Source organism: Episyrphus balteatus, chromosome 2 (genome assembly GCF_945859705.1).
Source record: "Episyrphus balteatus chromosome 2, idEpiBalt1.1, whole genome shotgun sequence".
NCBI lineage: Eukaryota > Metazoa > Arthropoda > Insecta > Diptera > Syrphidae > Episyrphus > Episyrphus balteatus.
In genome coordinates, this window is record NC_079135.1 from 117664481 (window position 1) to 117687128 (window position 22648).

The 22648-nt window shown below is 28.8% G+C and overlaps 1 protein-coding gene across 1 annotated transcript in view; it reads left to right on the top strand.

Annotated features, from left to right (window-relative positions):
* Nucleotides 1–1487: 1487 nt before the first annotated feature.
* LOC129912460 (frequenin-1) overlaps nt 1488–22648 on the top strand; it is a 150670-nt gene continuing 129509 nt past the window's right edge. Inside the window, exon 1 of the mRNA XM_055990716.1 lies at nt 1488–1771. The gene's annotated coding sequence lies outside the window, so the exon portion shown is untranslated. The remainder of the gene's footprint in view (nt 1772–22648) is intronic.

The following is a 22648-nucleotide window of genomic DNA, read 5'->3' on the forward strand; positions in this document are numbered from 1 at the left end:
CTCAGTTTATCATTTTTTGTTGATAAAAGATTTTAATATTCTATAATCATTGGTGGATCTGCAATTTGTATTTATGTTTTATGTGAGGATACATTAGAAATTGTTGGTGTGATTTTTATAGCACACAAAAGAAAATCGTTTGAAATTTTTCTACTCTAATGTTTTCTGATCATTAAATATTTCTCATATTAAAAAAAAAAAATCGTTTATGGCTTGATATAATATCAGCAATACAATTTGTATCTTACTATGTACTAAAAATAAAATTTCAGTGAGTATTCAATATAAAAATACATTTTCAGTTTAGACATTTCATATACATATCTGTATTATAGTGATTTATTAAGCTAGCTAAACTTATAAATAAATCATCATTAATGATTGAGTTCCTACCTTTTCTGTCAAATTATTGTTGCGTTACAAAATCTTCCATTAATATATGAAGCATCCATAGGCAGGTAATACTTTATGTATGTTCTATGTACCCTCTAACGCTTTACACTGCTTACACTTCCTTACACGTGTCAAAACATTTTAAAGTATGCATGACAAGTACACGTGTACCTACCTACTTGTCATACATTTTAAATCATTTATCACCCAGCCGCAACCCAAAAATCTAAAGCTCATCTGTTTGGTATGTTAAACAATCATCCATTAAAAAAAAAAAAAAAAAACTGACAAACTAACTCCATAATCCTTAGATACTTTGGTTTCCAAAAATAATATACACAGGTATCCAAAAATAAACTCTCCATCGAATGAGAGTTCTTCTCCTCTTCACCTTCTGACGCGACGCGTCAGTAGTTGCCCGCATTAACTGTAACCCAATAAAAGCTTTCTATGTTTTTTACTCAAATGTTCATTGATAAGTCGAAAAGACTGTGTTGTATTTGTTAGCAAGTAACCAGATTTCGTTGTATATTTTTGGCCCAACTGCTCGTGTGAGCTAAATGAGAGGCTCCAAGTTCATCATCACCATACCAACCCCGGCTTTTTTTTTTGTAACAAAAAAAAAAGAGGCATGAAGTTTGACAAAATAGGAAATTTTGAAATAGCCCTCATTCTAATGCTTTTTCCCTCAAATTAAGGACTTTTTTGTCAGCTCCCCTGAGCCTTAAAAACCCTTTTACATTTTTGACAGCCATTTAGGAGACAGAGATAGAGAGTGAGAGTAAGGACACACGATTATAATAGTAGTAAGGTCCAAGGTGTTATGAAACGAATATTTTTACGTAAGACAGTTCACATCAGCAGGACCTGAGAGAGAAAATTCAAGAGAGAGAATTTTCTATATGAAAGAGAGCAAAAAAGCTTTCATATTCTTATCATAGAGTTTAATTTCCCCAGGTTTTTCATGACTAAAGCTCCTTTTTCATCGTTTTTGGTACTTTTACCCGGTCTCCACCTCAAGGATACATGGCGAACAGAGGTGATAGTGACAGAACAGGACTCGGTGTCAGGCGCAGAAAAGCTCTTCAGTATTAGTTGTGAAGTCGTGTGTTATGCACAGCAACGTGCTCCCCAAATAATATATCGTTTCCTCTCTTTTTTGAACGGGTTTTTTTTTTGTTGGTCTAACTGTCTCCGGTGTGGTCTGTCCTTCAAAGGATATTTTCTTTTTTTTACTATTAAAATAAATTAAAGAAAATAATAATAATACAAAATTATTATCTTAAAAAATATTTCCAAATTTGGTATAATATTCTTGAGTGATTGAGTGTTATATTGGTGATGACAGTGATTAAGGAGTAATTTTGAAAAATTTATGGTAATGCTATAAAAAAATAAGAAAATAATGTGATTTTTCATCCTTTTTGCCGGTTGCTCCTTTATATTTTAAGAAAAAAGTAATTTTTCGTAAAAAAAAAGGATTCCTTTAAGTGCTGATATTGGTTATACCATCACTTCTTACACACATCAATAAAAAGGACATTTCTGAAGGATACTGGTTGCCTCTGTGATGCATGTGGAAATTTTTTGGGTAACAAGTAGAGGTTATGTGACGTAAAGTGTATTTTTTTTTTATGCCCAACTTAGAAATACAAAAAAAAAATATGATGGATGATTTAGGGTAGACAAGAAACCAAGCAATAAATGCCTTTTAACAAAAGTATAATAATTCAAGGATACTTTTGTATCTCTTTTGCTATATTTGACATGATAATTTATCAATTCTTCGTTATTATCTATGCAAGGGAATAACGAGAAACCACAATGTGAGAATGTATTTGAGGAACATTTTATTAAAAGTCAGCCACCATGACGCCACTTTCTTTCTCCTTTTTATTTTTTTTTTCTGTCCTTATATCCTGAAGCATACACATACCCGCACCTTTGCCAGATTACCTACCAACCAAACCAAAACCAACCACCCACACACTTTGAACCGTGAACTCTAAGAGCCAGAAAAAAAGGCAATAGGAAAACTTACCGAAAGGCAAAACACTGTTATATCATCTCACAACGACGACGACGACGACTATGACGATGACGACGATATACGGAGAGCGAAAGGATATTATATATGCGAGTGAGAAAAAAGGACTACTGGTATCGAATAAAGTATGCCAGCCAGCTCCAATCTTCAATGCTACTGCCATAGACTTTGTTCTTCTGTTTATTTCGTGTATTTTTCGTCCTTTCCCGATTTTATTTTATTTTATTTTTTTCGTTATTTTTTTTTTTCGGGGGTGTTACGTAATTTTCTGCGTTTTACATAGAAAATCTTAAATCGTTGAGGATTGAGTGAGCACAGCGTTATTATTGAAGGGCATTTTTGAGATAGAAAAGAGGGGAGGGAATTTTTGTAGAAGAGAAAGTTTATTTTTTTGTTTGTTTGTTCTTAAAAAATTCTTCTCGTTTCGTTTCTCAAGTCGATTGCAAGAGCCGGAAATTTTGCTCCTTAGCTGATAGGCATTATTATCCTCTTTCTCCTCCTTTTGAATAAAAATCATAGTGTTGTTGTTCTTCATAAGAAAAACGAAGACGACGATGATAAAAAATGTTTTTGTTTTTCATGGTTGATGTCGTATCCTGGTTATATATGAATGCTCTGTCGTCCTTATGGTTATTATTTTGTTTTGCTCAGTTGGATTTCATTGCTGGTATAGTGTTCTATTTTTTTTTTTTTTACTTTTTTTCTTTGCTGTTTGTCTAGTAATAGGCTTATTTTCATTTGCACACAAACACACGTTAATAATTTCTTCTGAAGTAAGAAGGAAAGTGTGGGAGTTTATATTTCCTTCTTCATTGAAATAGTACCTAATAAGGATTGTTTTGGTCCATATGCCTATTTATTTTTTTTTTGTGGTTGTTAGGGTTGATTTTAATTTTACCTTATTTGAAAATTTTACTTGTTAACTTTTTATTTTTTTTTCAATTCAAACAAATTTTTTTGTTTCAACTTTGGTTTTATTTTCTAAGAAAAGATAAATAGAAATTGCTAGATAATTGTTTACACAGAATGCTATAAGATGCATCGCACGTTTTGTAGGAGATTATGGGGCACATGTGAACATTATTTTGATTTAAGAGAATTTATATTTCTTCGGTTAAAATTTTTACTTTTAATTTAGACTTTTTATCTGAAGACTAAAATGTTGGCGTGAATAATGATGGACTTTGAGATTTGATATTCTTCAAAACTTGTCTCGGGATAAACTATTCAAAATAAAAATGTGAAAAGTAAGAATTTTTGGTCTTTTCCCTACAAATTCCTTATTTCGAACCAAAAGTATTGCAGTATAAAGTACAAAATTATTTGTATCTATTTTTAAATTTAGCCATGCTTTTTGCAGAGCAAATTTTAACTTATTTTTTTCGTATAAAATCTTTACAATTTAAATGATTTGAACCGTACAAATGTAAATCTAGATAAATATTTTTTGTTTGAATGCATATCCACTTTTTGATTTTTGCTATGGAACAACATTTTTTCTAAAGTAAATTTTACAGTTTCGTGGGCTATAGGTCTTGCTTGTATTTTCTACTGGTTAAAGTTCGTACCAGTCGACGTTTCGGGTATGGATATCCCTTCTTCAGGACTAATACATATTAAAAAATTTTAACCTCTTAAGGTTTCCCAAAAAGTGGTTTGTCAAAAACTGCTTAGCTTTTTTTTATATCAGTGATGTTTCAAAAAAATTCAATAAAAGATCCATTTTTCCATCCATTTTTCATTTTATTTTATTTTAACAAATTTAAAAATTCTTCAAACAAAAAAGTTCAAAATGACCAATTGTGCTAAAGTTTAAACTTGATTAATTACTACAAACTTAAGATTTAAACAATTGAAAAGTGACTTTTCTAAAGGGGATAAAAACGAGTTGAATTACTTTTCAGAAAGCTAAGAAAACTGATAGCAGCTACATATTTGAAAAATTAATCAGACTTTTACAACCCTATCTATGTAGGAGTTCATAAAATACTTTTATTCCCTATAACTATTGGGAAAATGTTTTTATAAACCATTTGTCCCTTTTTTCGAATTTCGTTGCAATATTCTTTGAAACGAAATGAAATTGTTGAAATAAACGAAAAATTGAAGGCAAACGTTTAAGCTTTGTTCTGTTTCTATTAAGTTTATAAAAAATGTTGGTATAACAATAAAAATAAAATGCACGACTGGGGTCGCGGTCTCACGTACTTGCTCTTGCAGCTCAAAGCACTTTTATGTTAGTTTATTTGCTGATTTTAAGAGCTGGCTCTATATAAATTAAAAGAAAATTGATATTGGGAAAGAGCCGACATTTAGGGCAAAATTTTGTTAAATGAAAATAATTTTTTTTTTATTTAACTTTTTTGGAAAAAAAAAATAAAAATGCAGTTTTATTGTATTTGCTTTGAATATTATGTCTTCAAAGTTTAATCAAAATCGTTAGAGCCGTTTTCAAGATATTTGGTTTTAATTAAAAAATTTGTATGGGAGGTACACTTTCTAAGCGATATATAAAAAAAAAAACAAAAAAAATCAACTTTCAGAATTCCATAAAAATCATCTGTACCAATTTTGAAGAAAATCGTAATGTTTGTTTTGATTTAAACCTCAATTTTTTTTTCGACACGAAACCAATTCTTACCCTATACAGCAAGTAAAAATATTCGGTTCTTCTAATATTTCAGTACTATTACTTGATCAACATGAAGTTGATCAAGTAATAGTACTATTACTCAATTTTGAGTTACTACAAATCAAAAATTTTCGTTTAAAAGATCAGGGGGTTATTTACGTTATTTGTTTTATTTGATTTAAATTTGCAAATTGAATGATTTAGGATGTCTTTTGCTTATTTTGTCATGAAAATATATTTTCGGATAGCTTTAAGATAGCTTTGAATTGCTTTTGTTTCATTTGTCTATGTACACAAACAAAGACCAGAATTTTATTTTTTATTTCACCAGTACGAGAAGAAAACTTTTAATAACTCTGAGAAATGGAATATATTAATACAAAGTAGGACACATAAAACTTTATTTTCAAATGTATACCCATACAATATGTTTTTTCCTTTTGAAAACTCAAAAACAAAATCTTGAAGTGGTTGGCTTAAAAAGCTTATATTTTGAGTTCCATTGGTCGGATATTCAAGATTGAGGTTTTAAATCATAGAAAAAATGACATAAAATCATATTTCATAATTTAATTAAAATAGTAATTCAATTTGCCCTTCACATATTGCTCGATGCATTAACAACACTAATATTGCCATATCTTCCATTCCAAATGCAATACAACGAAACGGCCATAGTAAAAATTTTTCCTACGTTATAGTTCTTTCATTTGATACCAATTTCATTACTGGCCGCCAAACGTCCAATATGCCCATTCTCCTTTAGAGAATATTTTGTTCGTATTTGATTCCAAATTAATGAACCTATGGAATTACAACACGGCAATGACTTGAAATGGTCTTTGATGTATTTTGTTTACTATATGTATACCTAGTACATACATTTTAAGAAAAATTAGTGAAAAAAAAATATTTTTTTTTTAAATCCCAATTTTTGTTTTTGTTAATTTTCTTTAACCATAATACTAAGACTTTTCTTTGAATACTCTAAAAAATGGTTCTTTGGAAATTATATACCTACCGACTATTAATAAATATCTAAATAAAGTGATTATAAATTTTCAATAAATTTGGTGTATATGTAGGCAGTTTTAAAATTAATATTAATAAAATAAAAAGATATGTTCATTGAAAAACAAAAAATTTTAACCGAATATAAAAAAAAAACCTGTACCAGTTGGAAAGGTATTTGAACAGCACCCATTGCAAGTGGGCTTGAATGGTGTAAAATTTTGTATTCTAAAATCATTTTTGACACACACAGACAAATAATGGACCTACCAAAATTGTTTTTCGGTGGGTTAAAAAAATGTGTTAAAAATAACGTAGTCTTGGTTAAAAACTACGTTCTCCCTGCTTAAATCAACGTAGTCGCCTCGGTTAAGTTAAATTGTTTAAAATTAATCAACTTGTTTATATTGATCAAGAAACTTGTCTAAAATTTGAGATATTAGTAAAATTTAACCGAGAAAGTGGGTAACATTAAACAATTTTGAATAACCGAGTCGACTAGTGTTATTTTAAACCGTTTCTAATTTTAAATAATTCATCGAGCTTCCAGCTACAGCCAATCAAATTGTTTTAGCCTTTATTCATGTGAACCAATTTTATTGCTTACTTTTAAAAATTGTTTTATCAAAACTTAGAAAAAAAATATAAATATAAACCAAAAAGTTGTTTAGAAGAATGCCAAAAAAAACTCCAACCGCTCAAAATGAAAAGGCATCAATCGTAAATAAGAAATATGAAATTTTTTTCAAATAAAACCTTCCCCGAAAGTTGCTACGATGATTCTTATTCTTCTTCCTTAGCTTTTACCAAAATGTCTCGTTTATGAATGTTTTTTGTGGACCCATCTTGCCAAAATATGCAATTAAAGTATTCGTTTTTAAGTGCATTGCCGGTCAGAAGACAACCATTAAACCGTTTTGAACTTAATTGTTTCGTATTGTGGAAGAAAATTCAATCATATGGTATCGTTTTTTCTGAATATCATCCTTATTTAAGAAAATTAGTGCACTTTATTTTGGAATCAGCTCACTAGGCTCTGCAAGAATTTTGAATCCTATACATCCGAATCAACAATATCAACAACAGATCCACATAATGGCTGTGTCCATCATGTATCTACATTAAGCATAAAAATAAGCAAACAGCGCAGCGGCATTTAAAAAATAATCTTAGGATGGCGCATCATCTTAGGATATTTTCGATGCTGAATCTCATGGAACTAAAACCGAGACAATCTGAGTTCAATAAAATAGTTTTGCATTAAAAAACACTTAATAATTTGAAATTGAGAATCGTGATAGCAATAACCATAGATGGTTTTATGAGAAAAAAATAATATTGGATATTCAAGATTTTTAGGTATTACATTAAGCATGTAGTATACAGGCAGTTTTTATCTTACATCAAAATTGTTCACCAGATTTTGAACCAAGCCCCCCCCCCCCGAAACGAAATCCTGGCTACGTGCCTGCGTGGAGGGAAACCTACACTATCTCCAAAAAAAAAATCTCAATCGGATAAAATCTCCAGAAAATTTTTAACCCCATGGAGATTTTGTCCAAAAGGGATCCAATGGACAAAATCTCCAATAAATAATTTTTTCTCCCATTTTCTCCAAATCCCCAAAAATCTCAAAATAGCAAAAACAAAAACGTAATAGAATGATAAAAAAACACTGTAAGGCAAAGTAAAATCAGGTCTAAACACGACAATTTTAAAATCATAAAGGTTCCTCTTTTAAAACGGAACACAAAAAATAAATTATGTAAACAACCGTCACATGAACCTTCGTTGTTGGAACTACCATTCGTGTGCCTTAACAATGATTCTAAAATACTGGAAGGATACAGCAAGTTGAACTAAGCATAATCTTTTGAGGCAAGTTATCACAGCTTACAATTAAATATGAGTAAAAATAGGTCTTTCCAAAATGAAGATGCGCAAGTTGTGTATCAAGCAATCAAATCGCGCGCGCGATTTGATTGCTTGATACATAACTTGCGCATCTGAAATTTTGGGATTTTCGCTCGGAGATTTTTTTTTTTGGAGATTTTTTCCTGGAGATTTTGTCTATACCCAGGTCTGTCTTGGGGATTTTGGCTTTGGGGATTTTCTCTTTGGGATTATGGGTTTTGGCCATTCATCACCAACCCAACCGTGGAGTGCTATTAAATGAGTGGAAATTGAAGATAGATTTACTTGCGTTTTAGTAATATTAGAGGTATTAAAAAGTTATATAGGTTTTACAGGTATCGTTATTTTGTATCCTTATAGAAACGTTTAACATTGCAATTTAACTATGTAAGAAATAAAATGTAATGACTAAATTCTATAGAAAATATATTTAAAATTACAATACCAGTCAATATTTTGTTGAATTCATAAAAGCCCTGTTCATCCATGTTCATCAAATAAATCACTTCTTGTTATATGTATCTTCGCATTCATAGAAAAAAATATGAATTTTTATGGATTCATGTTAAACTAGACAGAATTTTACAAAGTCGAAAAGTTATATATCCAATAAAGGATGCCCAAATGTTTTCCCTTTTACCCTAACATTTTATAAAACAATTTTTTTTTTATTCTATTGAAAAATGGGGACAAGTTCTTGTAGTTGGCCTTGTAACTGACTGAGTAGCTTTGCTCTGTTCTGTACTGTTCTGATGTTGTTGAATGAAAAGATGAGTGAAAAGGGTTAGCATTTACATTATATTCAGCCAGGAGGACAACTTATTACTGTGCAATTCATAGACATCAACTGAGTGAATGGGAGCTTCTGGCAGGATACTAATATAGATACCTATGAATATATACAAGATAGTTAAATGATGTTTACCTACATTGTCTCTCTATTTTTTTATAGTTGTTGCTTCTTTTTTTTTTTTTTATTTTATTTTACATAGATAGTTCCACAAGAAAAGAGTAGGATGAAAAATAGTTTTCAGTTCTTTTATAGGTAAGTCTTTGTTTTTCGTTTTTTTTTTACTTTACATTGGGGCAATGTATAGGTATTAAAATGTTTGTCTAGGAAAACATATTATTAACATGAGTTGACATTCTAAAAGGGTTGAATAGGTATTAAGGTTAATGAGGCTTGTTAATTTTGTTTCTTGGTGAATATACAAAACTTCTTGACTTTGAATTAAGTCATTTTTATGATATCATCAAGCATATGACATAAGTTATTCTTAACTATTTTAATTCAAATAATTCAAAGTTTTAAAGACACGTGTGAAATAAATTTATGTTAAATAACTGTAATTAATGATGTCCTATACTAGCATTGATTTCTTAATAAATAACTATTCTCTATAACTTGGGCATAATAATTCTACTGTTTACTTTGATAGTAAGTTTTTGCAATGAATTATGATTTAAATGACAAAAGAGTTTAAATTTATACATAAACATGTATTTATAGGTCACTATGGCGTATGCGTATTTTTTTTTTGAAAAATAAATAATTAGTAATAAAATGTTTAAAAATAAAATTCATCAGCTCAAAATTAAAGAAAATTACCTTGTTAATTAATGTTTTAGAAATTATTTTTTTTCAAAAAATTTAGAAAAGTATGTTAAAGCTATGTGTAAATTAGCTGAGAATACATTTTTGGTACTAGGTATTGAGATGGTTGAAGGATAAATGTCAATTTTAATATTATGAAGGTACATTTTAGAATTTAGACAGAAAGTTTTAACTTTTTTTTTTGATAACACAGCCACAATCATATGTTTTTGGGTCGTTTGAACCGAATCCGAGGTCCATTTTGCTCCATCACGTCAGACGTCGGGTTTTTTAGATAATTGCAATGCACTTTTTTTTGCTGTCATAGGGTATTTTTTGGGCCTGCAGAAAAAAAGAGTCCGTTTCACTTGATCACGTCAGGTTTTCTAGATAACCTCAAAAATCGTTCACAGAAACGAACATTTTTTTAAAAGTTATTTAGCCCTTTCGAACCCAAGCTATGAAAATCAATATTAAAAAATGTTTTTTTCAGTATAATCTTGTCAAAAACATCACAACTAAGAAAAAGTTATGTTCCAAAATAATAAATAGCATAACTAATGTGTTATTCTCATATTACATGTAAGAAACATACACTGCCTATGACCACCAAAAAAAGTCGGACAACTGAGATAACAACTTTTTATAGAAAAATAATGTATGCTACTTCTTCTAAGCCAAAACACTTTTTGGATTAACATTTTGTATATCTTTTTTTTCAAAATTATGACCATATAAAAAAAATTTGTTTGCAAAAAAAAAAAAAAAAAAATTTCAGTCCCTTTTTCTATAAAAAAAATTAAAAGTATGATATTTGACTAACTTTTTGTACTAATCCAGTAACTAGGCATTATTATCTTTCAATAAAGCCATCGAAACCTTAAAACTTGTTTGATGAAATATTTTTAACGAATTTTTAAAGATATGTTACATGAGAGTAACGCTGGTACCGAAAGGGTTAGAAAACCTGACGTGCTAGGGAAAAATTGACTTCAAATCTATCTGGTTTCAACAACCCAAAAAACATATATTTAAGATAGTTAGACCCCCAGATAAAAAAAAAGTTTGTACGGCTGTGACAATTTTTGAGGTTATCACCAAAAATTTCATTAAAATCCATTATGTCGTTCACAAAAATATCGGACATCAAGAAAACGGTTCTATAGCAGGTACTGCAAGTTAAAATTCAGCTTTACTTCCAGCTTAACATAGTCATTTAAGTAAGTATGACGGCCTTATTGTAAGGACAAAGGCTAAGCCAAAGGTAGCTAGATCGATATCTAGTTTTTTTGCATGTGCTCATTTCAAAGCTGAAACAACAATTATCTCACGTTGTTTTTGTTAACGTCGTTCAAAATTGAATTTAAAACCTATTGGGTTCAAGGCAAAAATCATTCCGAAAAAAAAGAGGTGTCTGACGATGATTTACGATGAGATTTACGGTCGATGATTTTACGTGATAACGTCGTCAGAAAACAGGTTGTGTGCTTTTGTTTACAATGAGTCAATTAAAGCGTTTACTTATTTCAAACAATCATAATTTACAAGAAACAGCAAAAAAAAAAAATACCTTTTTTTATTTTCTCATTATATTAATATTTTTATTTTAAAAGCTTACAAAAAAAATTAGGCAATTGAAAAGCCAAGTATTTCTTCCTAAGAATAAAACCATTTTTAAATTTTTATGCGCAAAAAGTATAAAAATAATTTATTGAAAACAATCATTTTCATCAAAAAAAAACATGATTTTTTATCTTCTCACGTCATTAATTCCATTTTGTTCCCTAACTTTATACCATCTGAAAGCTTATTGTCTGAGCTCAAAATATATATATCGATCAGGTCTATGAGACATCTACAAAAAGAGCTAGAATTTTTTGAACTCGATCAAATTTAAAAAAAAAAACATTTATTTTTATGTACTCACGCTATGGAATCAATTTTTTTGTTTGACAACCTATAATAAGTTGTATACCATGTGAAAGCTTATTATTTCACCTTTCATATGACGTATCAATCTTATTTCAAAGATGCTTACAAGAGAAGTTAGAATTTTTTAAAGTCAACCATGTCGAATTTCCAGATAAGATTACGGTTCCCACACTGGTGGCTGTTCGGTGGGCAACAGATCTCCACTGGTGTTTTGAGTTTTTTCGTAAGTTTCTTGATTTAACATTGTGTAGCTTGTAGTTAGTCTACCGTTATGTGTGATACCCCAAATGAAAGTTAATTGTATCAGGATGGTCACAAAAGTTTAATAAAATTTTTATCTGCTCTTGGTCAAAAGTTATAACCTATGGAATTCTAAAATATTATTTTACCGGTATCTCAAAATTGTGTTTACGAAAATGATTGAAACTTCGCACACATTTAGTCGTGGTCATGGTCTATTCATTATTCACTTACTTTATTCCTGTATCTATTCAAGAAAAAAGATTAAAAAAAAAACGATGAAAATCATTCAAAAACGGTCAAAAAGCGTGTTTTTTAAAAACTTGTTTCTTCCGTTATTCAGTAAAAACTCACTAAACGATATAAGTTTTTTATAAGGCCAAAACCTACATGTCCTATACCTAAGTTTGAGATTTTTTGAACGCTCCAAAAAAAAGCTAAAAATCAAAAACTACCCAAAAATACCCCTAAAAAAACAAGGTGTTTTTCAAAAATTCATATTTCGATACGCAGAGTGTTGGAAAAAAATCTGTATTAGAAACCTTAATTATTTTTCCCTCATCTTTCAATTTTTTTTTGCATAAAATTTTTTTCTTAAATACAGTTATTTATTAGTCTCATCTGTATATAGCAAAAAAAATCAACTCTCTACAACTTTGCGTTTAGATTTTAGCGCAAACTTCATCTTTCCGTTTTACCCCTGTTTACCCTATTAAATGACGGAATTTTTAAAAATCCTTCATTTGGATTAAGTTTTAAGTTATTATATTTCAAATAAGCTATAGAAGATTTTTGTACCTATCTCCAATAGTTTATTTTTAATTTTTAATTGAAATTTTTGCCGCGAAAGTGTAACGTTAGAAAATGGCGTCACTTTTTTGTGGTGGCTGCCATGGTTCATCGATTTATAAGACGTTATCACCTCAAAAAATTTAAATCAAAGTGATTGTGGATGCTTTATTTTTTTTTCACAGTAAAATTATCACAGGAAAACAAAATTCAAACTGAATACAACAGTCATTTTAAATATCAAAGAAATTATTTTTAGAAGCTCCGCTTTACATTTACAATATTTTATTAAATTCGTAATATAAGTAACAAGTAACAACTAGACCGTTATCAACATCTCTGAGAATAACTAATTAAATAAAAACAGACCACCGCTTACAGCTGAAAAAAAAAAACCAAAATCTTTAGTTCTGAAATACATGCATAAAAGCAATGAATTAAATGTGCTTTCAAAGGATACATTATAATGTATACTCCATCATAATGTAAGATTATGAAAACTCAAGAAAAAATTAATAAATAATCTCTAACATAACAGAAAACAAAATCCGCATTTATCTTTGTTGTTTCATCTTTTGCGATAACATTTTCATGAAACTTACATTTTCAGCTAAAACAAAATTATGAAGTAGTTAGAGATTGGTTGTGTATATGAATTTATTCTCTTCTAAGAACCACTATATACCCCCTATTTTAACATTGAATTCACTTACCAAAACATTAGCCCACTCTAACCATCTTCCCCTAACTCAAACAGTATATAATCCTAGCTATGTGAATAGTTGATGGAACTGCACATCCTTTTGCTTTTCTTCATCGCATGTCTTGTCAGATAGAAAATTTGTTGCTTATATTGCATCTATCTTAGAGTGAGTTTCAAAAAATGTAAAAAAAAAATAAAAATTCATCTTGAATTGTGGTATTTTTTTTTGTTATATTGTTTTTTGTTTGTGTAATAAAACGAAGATGCGCGCTGTTCTTTGCAGAAAGTTTGACTTTTTGAAATTTTTTTTTTCCACAAAACTTGTCAGTGGAGTAAAATGTGCTGAAACATGATGGTAGATTTAGCAATAGTTTTTTTTTCGTGAAAAAATTTAAAAATTTATAATCTACCAAAGTTGAAGTTCTTGAAAACTGCAAACTTTTGATATAAGGTATGAAAGTATTCTTGACTTCAATATTTTTTTTGAAGGATTTTCGATATTAGTTTCGGGATAATAATTTGAAGTTTTGAAAAAATTGTTTTTCTTTGAAATTTAGTTTCAGGTAAGGTTTAGGACCGAATCGGTTAATAATTTTATTAGGTTTTCTTTTTAAAGCTTGAATATGATTTCTTCAAAAATTAGGAGTAAGGCCTTAATATTTAAAATATCAACAGTTCGTCCTTAGCCTTAAATATTTTTCTATATTTTTTATCTTGCCGTGGAAAAATCCAAATTGATATCACATGGTTAATCATTAATCATTCTTTAAAGAAAACTTGAACAAAAAAAAACCATATTCAAGACTCATTCAAAAAGATTAAGAATAAATTTTGATGGCAGAAAGATGAGTCGTCTATAGTTCCATCAACAAAATGCTGTTGAAATATACACAAAAGAATTCATGTATGCGTATATCTTAAAAAAAAATTATATTTTCAAAATATCATTCATGATGTTTTTTCCACGTCACGCGCCTATTTGATATATGTTTTCATCATCGTCATGAAAAAAAATCCTTCGGCATTGTAACGCCCCACAAATCATTTTGTGAGCAGGTCTTCAACCTTGAACCGTAACATCCCTCAAAGCCATGTCGCTCCAGGAAACATGTAGAACACGTAACGGCAGCCATTCACACTGAAGGTATTCTGGCAGAAGATGTTTCTGTTTTTTTTTTCACTTCAGCCAACGACTATATAAAAAAAAAATTCGCCTTCGCATCGTCCGTCGTCGTTGAAATATATTGAAGAAGAAAAAATTCTAGAGCATTTCCTTCAATTATAATTTATCCTTGCCAGAAGGCGAAAAATGTTAAACATTTCATGTAATCACACCCCACGTTTTGGGGCTGGAGGGTGTATAAAACGGACGCAGTCATACCTAGATCCTGCGAGTTTATCTTTTTCGCCAAATCTTTTTTAAGCCTTAGCTAAACGCCTACGAGAAGGACACAAGGCGACTTTCCTCATGGTAGAACTTTCCCATTTTAGTCTTGTGTCCATGTTTCTTAGAAATAGCACCAGCCGGCTCGCTGTCTGTAGCATAACAATGCGAAAACGATTAAGCGCCTCCAACTACAACTACAATGATGCTCTCCCCCAAAAAAAGGACGAAGGAAAGAATGACAAAACGTCTTCCAAAACGACAATAACAAAGAACAGGAACAAAAAATAGAATTTATAACAAGTTTCGAATTACTTGTACTTTTTTTTTGTGCGAAAAAGAATGGTGGAGGCGAACGAGGTCTAGAATTGAAACGTGTTGGTGCAACTTTTCAATTGTTTATCCTTTTGTTTAGTTTTAGTTTTTTGTTTATTTATTTTTTTTTGTCTTCATTTTATTTGTAAACGTGACTATTTTATTTTTTGTAAATAAAATAAAATAGAAGAAAAATAACTCGAAATACCTCGTTAGGATTTCTTCTTCTTCAATCCTGGTGTGTCTACTTCCGTTTCCGGATATCCTGGCTTTGTTAAATTGAAGGATTGAAATTAGGACATGTTTTGTAAGAAAAAAGTAAAAATAAAGTTGAAAACTAGTTCATTTTTTCGTTTTGGGGTTTGGTTTTGTGTATATTTTGTTTAGAAATAAGTTTTAAAGATACACTCAAGGCAGTTTTATCGGATGGTTTGCTTAGGGGATGAAATAATGAAGTCCATTTTGTTGATTCCTGTGTATGTGTTAAAGTGTAAAATACTTTACTCTATTCGGATAAAAAGTTTAAAACTTTTTCAACTTTAAAAAACTAAAAAATAAAAGAAATTTTCTTCAATATTCTTAGAAAGAGATAATGATAGCTGCTGGTATCTTAAATGAAACAATTAATTTTGTATTTTAAATTGTTGAGTCAGTTGGAATGGAATTTTGCTGTCCAACGAATTTCAAAGGTATTCTCGGGTAAAACTTTGTATCTTATTTTATAAATTTATTTTAAAGCGCAAAAGAGTGTTTGAAACTAATTTGGGTCATTGTGAAATAAAATTGCACAATTTTTTAAGTAATTTTATTTGTTGTTAGACGTTTTGGAAAAGGTAATTTTCAGAGAAGTTGAAAGAAAGAGTGAATTCCAGCAACACTAAAGTTGAATTCACAAGCACAAAGCATTTAATTACTTTACAAAAGTAACATTGTTGGCTAATAAGGCTTGAGTAAAATATGTGGCAATTATTGCGTGGTTATTTCGAGTTTACTTTAATATTATCGAAATGACGCAATAATTGCCACATATTCCAGTTTTCTTCGAGTTGATTTCAAATTGATAACGAAACAGAAATCTGAGTTCCTGTTTCTTAACAAAACTATTGACTGTTGAATATTTGTCTTAAGGAGCAACGTGCCTACCACGTACCAGCTATAAAACGGACACAAAGAACTCATAAAAATACAAATATTTTTGGTGAAAGCGTGTATTTTGAATATAACGTGTGAGAAAGATGGCATAACAGCTAAGATCAATTATTTTTTAATATTTTCAAATTTTTGAAAAATGTTAGTCTACAAAATTATCTTGAGTGAAAGGGTGTTTTATTTTTAAATAGAAAAAAAAAAATATGACAAAATTCGTACCCTTAAAAAATTTACAAACATGTTGTCTTTGTCTTTGCTATGGGAATTACGAATTAAATGAGGGTGTTCCTGGATTTTATAAGGTGAATTATTGAAAAGAAAATGTTGTCATGTTGTAAAATACTAGTAAGAATAATTGTTAATTTTATCTTACTAAAATCAAGTAATAATGTTGCATTTAAGATTGAAACAAGGAATTTTAAGTTGTTGTATTATTAAGTATTATTATATTATAGGTATGTATTTAAGTTGTTGTATTATGGGTGAAAGGGAATTCTTTTTTCATAAAACAAAAAAAAAAAAATGATGGGCGTTTATGTTTGGAACCAAGATTTTAAAGACTTCAAAAAATTATTTTAGGTTAAAGGGTGTTTTTTCGAAAAATGGAAAAATTCTGTCCAAGTTTCAAACACCCAATGATTCTTGTACTACGTTTAAAATTTAATACAATTGTTCTATTTGTCATGGGAACCAAAAATAAAGCAGGCCTTTGTGTGAAAGGGTGTTTTTTTTTTTGTGGAATTATTGTAAGATATTATTGACAAAAATCTGTTACAAAAAGGGTATATGATTGAAATTTAGGAAATATAATAAATTAGGATAGGAACTCAACTAAAGCATTTCAGGTACACGATTTCTTAATCTTAATAAAATTCACGACTTAGCCGCTCATGTTTTGCATATATATATATGTATAGTAAAACTAGCTTAGAGTGTTGAAGTTGAAACATTTGTTATTACTATTTTTATTATTATGAAAAAAATATATAAAAAATTCAAAAAACCTGGGGTCGTATTACGGCACACGATTACGATCATACGTTAACGTTTTGACTATTTCTCTCTCTATTTAATCAGTAGAAACAAATAAGGACGCATAGCAACCATACGTTAACGAACGTATGCCGTAGTTCGACCCCTGACTTTATGGTTTATGGCCTCCTTGTATAAAAAAAAAACTTTATGTTTTTTTTTTGAATGATATCACCATAAATCCTCAATTTTTAAGATTGAAGCAAAGTGCATCAGTTTTTTGTTCTGTAGCCTGACAGACACGGATTTTCGTAATCCACCTTATTGTACGTTTTGTACATAACTTTTTGCAATTTTTATAACAAGTGTCAAACATTTTCAAAAGTGTTTAAAAAATATTAAATTTTGTCTTTATTCAGAATTCAGATGTTATAGTCTTAATGATTGTGACGATAACGAAAATTTTGCAATAAAAATAAGTCGAACTTCTAATTAAGGTAGGTAGCTACTTTATTTATTGATCTACATATTTATTCCACAACCCAGAAAAAACCGATATAAGTGACAAAAATTGAAATCGAACATGGCAAAAGTTTTTTTTTCATGTTGTTTAAAAAAAAAAAGAAGTATTTATATTAAAGGGTTATTATTTAATTACACTGGTCGGTAAAAACAAAAAAAAGTCGGAAGCAAGAACTAAGTAAGGTGATTCTAACTGACTTAAGTGTGCTGAATTCAAAACTATTTACAGTTTTGTTCTACCACGTCTAGTTTTTGAGCTATATTCATAACTATTTTCACTAAAAACTCTCAAAAACTTATTTTCAATGTAGTTCTTTTTGTGATATGTAGGTACTAATATTTTGAGATACCAGTAGCATAAATTTCTTTTTTCAATAACTTTGAGAAAAAAAAATAATTTTGAAAAAAAAAAAAAATTTAGAACAATAAAATATTGCGTTTTTAGATTGCATAAGAAGTTTTTCAAAAAAAATATTTAACGGTGGTGTAATTCGACGTTTTTGACCTGTTAATATTCAAGTATTTCAAAAACGTGACGTGCCGGTAAAATTTTGACTTCGGAATCAGCTCACAAAAATCCTTTAGAAAAATATGGTTTTGTTCCAGCTCCATTTTCGTTGTCGACCAGTGTTATTTGCTATAAATGCGTTGACTTGACATTTTTTTGCATACAAAAATTACTGATTTATTTTGCGAAACGTACCTGGAATTTTGCATCTATGATTTAAAATGACAAACAAAAACTTTTCGTAGTGAGCACGTCAAATAACATATAAAACTAAAACCCTTTACCCCTTTAACAGAGATTATTTTCCATCCATCCAGAATTTTGTATTAAATCGAGAATATTGAAAAGTAACCACTTTATTAAAAAAGCATGAAGAAATTTAGTCGGATTTTGGTGCTTTAAGCATGTTTAAGTCCAACACAAACACAATCATTATAGAAAACTTGAAAACTTTTTGGTAACCAGAGCAGAGATTCCTTAAATAGTTAAAAGTTTGCAAACAAAAATTAGCTAAGTTACACTACTACGCCTTTTATCCAATTTTTGTTTAAAAAAAAAAAATAAAAAATATCGAAAGATTCGTTTTAAAAATGTTTAAAAAATAGTTATGACATCATTGATTTGTTCACTAGCTTTCATTTCTATTTATAATTTTTCAGTTCACCGAACCAAATTAAAAGTTAAAAAGAGAAACAAAGCCCCATGAAATCACGTCATACTAATTTGCAATCTTGTTGACTATATGACCTGGTTGAGATTAGAAAAATAATAAATTAAAAACATTCATGTTCCATGTAGTTTTTAAACCACACAATTAAAAAATGCAATAACTCATGAAAAATTGTTTCATTTTGAAAACAAAATATAGCATTTGAACACGCAGAACAAAAAAAAAAAAAAAATCCATGTGTATGTTAATTAACTTTCACACACATTGTCCTCATTTCAAGACTTTAATGACAGTGTAGTTCTCAACCTGAACTCGATATGATAAGAACTTTCTACCATGATGATGATGACTAAAAAACAACTCATTTAAATTTTCATCACATTTTTTTGTTTTGTAAAAATCATCAAAATATGAAATTGCTATTTTTAACAGACTCTGCGTTTTTCAAAATCGTTTTCATGATTTTTGTTTTTGTTTTGTTTGAGTGGAGTGCGTGAGAAATTGAAATTCAAATTATACTTCACATTTGAAATTCTGCTTAATTGGTTTAAATTGCTAACTTTTTTTTGCCATGTGTGTGCTTTTGAAAATCATAACAGTACATGCAAATTTAAGCTTTGCTTCAAAACTCACTCAATAGCTCAAGGATATTTGAAAAAAAAGAAAAGAAAAACATTAAAAGGATTATGGAATGAGGTCATCACTGCTTTTGACAAACAAAAAATTCCTTTCTTATAAATAAAAAGTTAGTGTCAGAAAGTTTTGAAAACAGCCCCAAGGTGTTTAGAGTTTGTGTGAATCGGATGAAATAAAAAAAGGTTTATGTTTCTTTTTTTTTAAATTTAAATAACTTCGAAAGTGAGTACAAAAATCCTTGCGTTTTGTATTTTGGGTTGCAAAAAGCATTGTGATTTTTTTTGTTATTCATGAAGTTTTCAATACTTTTGTTCTCTTTTTATTAACTTAAAATAGCATGTTTGCTTTATTTATGCAAAATCGTTGTTTTTTTATTTGTGTAAATGAAATCGGTGTTATCCTTGAAAAATATATTTTTTTGAAAAAACTGTTTGATTTACTTTTTGGTTAGTGGATTGGATTGAGTGTTGTAAAAATTAACAAGAGTTAAAACTTTTGGAGTTTTTTATTTGAATGAATGAACCAATACATAGTTCATTAACAAAAAATTGAACATAAAAAAAAACTACAAATTAATTCCAAGATAAAATACATGAATATTGAATAATATTTAAATATGTGCAATATGCATTTATAATACCCTTTCAATGTAATAAGTTCATAAGGTCAACATTTAATTTTTTTGAATACCTATACATTTTAAATATGCACAGTATTAAAAAAAAAATAAAATTGAAGAGCTTAATCTATTAATTAAAACGTATTTTAATTTTATTATTTAATAGAAAATGTGCTGAATTAATTCATTTTGGTATTTAATTATTTCAATATTATATTTAAACTATACACAAACACAGTTTTTGTTATCACTTCCACTATATGACAACAAATGTATTAAAAAAGCTTATATAAAAAAACTATTTATTATTAAACTGAAAAGTCGGATGGTAAAGTGGCTTAAAAATTTTTTTTTAAATTAAAATATCTGCATTAAAATTTTTTAAACACTTATGCTGTACAAAATGCACTGCTGGGTTGCAAGTAATTATTATTAAATAATAAAAAAAAAAAACAAGATTGAAGTGTGTTTTCAAAAATTAATATACCTGCGATAAATCTGTATTTTTGGATACATATATAAATGTATATAAAGTTCTGTAATTTTCGATTCAAAATTAATTAAATGCACAACTGGGTATCATCTATTTGCTTTTATAGTTGAGATTGCTTAGAATGTAAGAGCTTTGTATGTATGCTGGATTTCGAAAATTAAAAAAAAATGTAGTTTTTTTACGAAAGTTCATTTCGATTGCAAATAATTCAGCAATTAAGAAACTTTTCGGTTTCATTTATGAGGAAATAGCTATTGGTATGCTATTCTTAAGAAATAAATATTCAACACATTAAAATAAAACAAAAAAAAAAAATTATCATCTTACTTTCAAAAAACTGAATTAAAAAAAAATTAAATATTTTTCAAATATCCAACACATTTTTAAAATTTTAAGACATTTTAAAACCACGCTTTTGTATAAAAACTTTCATCTAAATCGGTGAAGTCATTGGGGAGAAAGTCAGATTGCAAAAAAACAGTTTTACGGCAGGTACGGACCTAAATATAAATTTTTATAATTCAAAAATTTAACCTGTGTTTTTAGGCACGTTTTTTTTTAAATTGTTGAGAAAAGAAAGCTTACTCAATTTCGTCAAAGTTTTAATTTGTCCTTTAGGGAATCGCTCAAAACACATAACTACCAAGTTTGAAATAAATCGCTTTTGCGTGACAAACTATTTCCGCGTTCCCTATCTTTGTAACGTCATGTCTGATTGTATTGGCATATTATATTGGCATATTATATTGCCCATATTGAAAGTAAAAAGTAAACTAAATCAAAATTTAAACAGTCACTGAGGCGTATACGTAACTTTATTTTTTTAATTTGAAAATTTGGTAAGTAATTATACTAGTACACAAATTTCTTTAATCTTTACTGAACATACATCATATATACTCATTTTTTAAATGATATCATAGTTGACTTTGCTTAGGATTAGTTCAAAAATGGTTGAATCTCTCAATTTTTTTTTTATTTAATAGCTACTTCTTTAAATGTCCCAATATGAAAAAATTCTGTAACTTTATCAAAAATGTAACTTAAATCCAAAAATATTTTTCTTGTAAATTTTTGATGTTTCTGGTGCTCAACTCTTGTACATACAAATTTTCGTTAAAATCAGTTTTGTCATTAAGAAAAAGTCAGAAATCGAGAATCTGATTTCCAAAAGCTAAAGGACTACAAAAACTCCACATTTCATAAGCAATTTAAAGACCTTTCCTTTTTTGCTGTCACTCACACAAAAAGTATGATGAGAATTCTGGATCTTTGACATTTATTTAACAACTCTAAACCCAATTAGTGTGATGTTTTGTGCATCAAACAATTCGTTCATATCGTACGACAAATTATCCTATTTTGTGTTTGAAGTGATATTTTCTAATATACTCAATTTTGATAGTTTTAAATCATCGAACAAAATAGTGATTTCTGTTGTTGTTTAAGTCCAAATTATGTTAGTAAGAATTTCCGAAAGAAGAAGCTAAGTAACTAAGTTTTTCATGGAATCAGCAAAAGGTCTTATTTACAAGCTCTGTTTCAGCTATTTGCTTAATATTTTAACAGTCTGCGTTCAATGCGATATATAAATAATTTTTTTTTTTTTTAAATTGCTTTTCTTATTTATTTTTTTTCTTTTAGTAAACGAAGAAAAAACCATAAAAAGCGTAGTCATATTTTTTTAGGAACTTATTTTGACATTTTTTCTTTACTGATGTCTTAAAATAAGAATTTTATTTCGTAATAAAATTTGTTATTTATGTATTATTTAACACGTACAAGCATCGTCTTCAGTTTCTCAATTTATATATATTTCTTGTCTATACTTATCTGCAAATTATAGTAGTTGCCATAATCGTAAACGCACACAAAGGACTTTTATATTTCCATGTCAATAATTTATTCTTTCATGAAAGATTTTTGCTCCTTTATTGCCTATTAAATTCTTCTATTAATTTTTCAAATACTCCATCATTACGCATGCAAATCTACTTTGGAGAGAAAATAGCAAAAAAAAAAAAAAATAAAAGAAAAATACACAAAAGGGTATAAATTTCATACATGCCATGGATATAATCAATGGCACAATGGAATGAACTGAACATCCTGCTTCTAGTTTTAC